Raw genomic sequence first — 3249 nt, 5'->3', positions numbered from 1 at the left:
TATATATATATATATATATATATATATATATATGAGATATCGATGGATAAATCACTTATAAGAATGTAATAGGTACATTGAATTATGAAATTATTAACATATAGAATATGAACTACCCTAAACAGAGTATATATTAGTAGCCATACATATATGACCGTTGATATAAAAGACAAACAGTCGCGCAACTTTAATGAAGCTGTTTTCATGTTCTACGTAAACATGGGGTCAATACGACAGGTAAAAAAATCGGATAGCGTGGGATTTTTTCTGTATTTGCATAATAGTCGTCTGAAAGAGTAAATGAATAGAATTCATAGTTAACGTGTGTGTGTGTGTGCGTGTGTGTGTGTGTGTGCGTGCGTGCGTGTGTGTATGTGTGTAGATAGATTGATAGATAGCTAGCTAGCTAGCTAGCTAGATAGATAGATAGATAGATAGATAGATAGATAGATAATAAACTGACTACAGGAGATAATGCAGCAAAATATCAAACTGAAGAATAAACTTAAATAATCTATACATATATAAACGCAAGTTGTCTATTTGGATGTCTGTTTGCGTCAAGTTGCCGTTTACACCCGTTAACGAGTTTTCATGAAACTTTGCAAACACGTTAAAGTAACATCCAGTTTGTTATTAGGCTCACTGAAGTTTAATAAAAAAAATTATAACTGGATGGCTAGGGTCCCTAGAAGGGGTCCACATCCATATATTTTCCTTTAACAGCCAAGGGAAATAATCCATTCATTCCTTTGATCACCCTAAACACAACCAAGCACAAAGTTAATGGTCAAGGGATGGAAACTGACAACAGGTGGATTGTGCCCTAAAGTCCATTACTGTCTAAAACATTGCAGGCCCAATGTTAATGTTGAGCCATGCGACTGTAAAAAGTATTAAACATGTATGTAAACACATCAATAAAGGCTCAGATATGGCGGTTTTTGGACTTGAAGAGGAGGGAAGGCAGGGAGATGAAATTAAGCAATATAAGTTGAATGAATGAAATTAAGCAATATAAGTTGAATGAATGAAATTAAGCAATATAAGTTGAATGAATGAAATTAAGCAATATGAAATTAAGCAATATAAGGCAAGCAGATGAAATTAAGCAATATATTTCCTCTAACGACGTAGTGTGGCATATCCTGAGCTTCGAAATCCACGAGCGACATGCAACAGTTGTGAATCTACCTGTACATCTTGAAAATGGCCAGCGTGTATATTTCACAGAAGACAATGCTCGAAACGTAGTTCTGAATCCACCAGAAACCACTTTGACAGCTTTTTTCAAATTATGCCAATGTTATCTGTTTGCCGATGACATGTGGCTTAGGTGAACCTCTCAAGCATTTGGCGACCCACAAAACAAGAATGGCAAAGGGCATCCTACAAAGGATTCAAAGGTAAACTTCAACGGAAATTGACACGTTCAATAACACCATTTACAATGAGGCATTACTTGACCTGGACACCCGGGTACAAGCTATGGGAGGTCAAAGCACTGCCACATTTGATCTGCCTCAACCGGAGGAGGCAGCAAACAATCTCGCAATTGAGTACCTACGAGAAATCAGCTATGACATCGAGGAAATGACAGCGTATATAGCTAACACATTGCCATAGCTGTGGCGTCAAGTGGAATAGCTGCAACTCTGCTAAGTGGTGGCCGCACAGCTCATTCTTGTTTCAAACTTCCTTTGGACCTGTCCAAGAAAGAGAAGGCTAACTGCCGCATCAGTTGTGGTTCTATAAAAGGCAAACTTCTGGGTGAATTCAGGCTGATCATCTGGGATGAGGTGACAATGAGCCATAAGGTTTCCTTTAAAGCTCTTGACATGGTTCTTCAGGATCTAAGACACAACACCAGGTTCGTGAGAGGTGCTACAGTCTTGCTTGCAAGAGACTTTAGACAAACCCTTCCCATGGTTCCAAAGGGGACAAAAGCTGATGAGGTAAATGCCAGCATAAAGTCGTCCTACCTATGGAGCAGTGTGCAAAAGCTGAAACTCACAACCAACATGAGACTGCAGCTCAGTGGTAATGATGCAGACAGAACCTTTTCAATGCAACTGTTGGATTTTTCTGGCGTGCTAACGATTCTGCAAGCTCACCGCCTTAAAGCTTCAAATTTTGTCTTAGGGTCAGCAATTTTAGGGAAATGGTTAATCGATTGTATCGATCTCAATACTTGGGCGCTACTTTATTTTATGAACCCCGCAAGGATGAAATGAAAAGTTTGCCACAGCAGTATTTGATCTCAGGATGCCGCCAACTACTTTTTATCCTGCGTCTTAATGATTGTGCAAAGTCGATGCTTTAATGGCAACAACAATAATACTTTCTGTGTTGAACATAGGAGCGGAGAGCTTTAAAATATTCAGGACAGTTTAAAGACAAAGGACAGAGAGTATTTAAATAATCATGGATAAAAAAACGTTTTTAAAAAATTACAATTATCAAAAAATAAATAACAACGAAATTGACAAACATGCGGAAAACGGCACTTAGGGACGACCAAGGAACCCCACAGTGTAATTCAACTAATCTATATATGAGGCAGAGATTGTCATCATTTTCGGTTTCTGTTGCAATTTACTTCAATGTTTTTAGAACAATTTACTTTCACTTTATTTACGACAGTAAACAGCGTGTTATTCAAAATTTTGATAAATGTTTGATAAGAATTATATTCCTGTGAAGCTGAGGAGTAGGTTCCACCCGAACTTCCAGCTTCCGCATTGAGGTAGTATATACAAAGCTACAGAGCGTCAGCCACATCTACCATGACAGACTTTGAGAAATGGAACAGCCTAAAAATGTCATGGCTCCCATCGGTCCTTATTCTTCTAACTCATTAAAAACTATATACATTTATATAATACACCAACCAGTGTCTCTATGGCTGCCTATCTGGCTGTCTCTCTGCCTGTACTCTCCTCCTCCCCTAGTCATCATCTCCGTTAGTCCCCCACTTCTCTTACTGCTCATTCTCTCTTATTTTTCTGTCAAAACTAGCTACTTTACTTGTTAGGTTTCACAACATTATCTGTTGGTAACAACCCGACTGTCCCGTCTAACTTTTGTGTGAATATAATAATGTATGAATATAATAATGTGTGAATATAATAATGTGTGAATATAATAATGTGTGAATATAATAATGTGTGAATATAATAATGTGTGAATATAATAATGTGTGAATATAATAATGTGTGAATATAATAATGTGTGAATATAATAATGTGT

Source organism: Octopus bimaculoides, chromosome 8 (assembly GCF_001194135.2).
Source record: "Octopus bimaculoides isolate UCB-OBI-ISO-001 chromosome 8, ASM119413v2, whole genome shotgun sequence".
NCBI lineage: Eukaryota > Metazoa > Mollusca > Cephalopoda > Octopoda > Octopodidae > Octopus > Octopus bimaculoides.
This window is presented reverse-complemented; position numbering follows the sequence as displayed.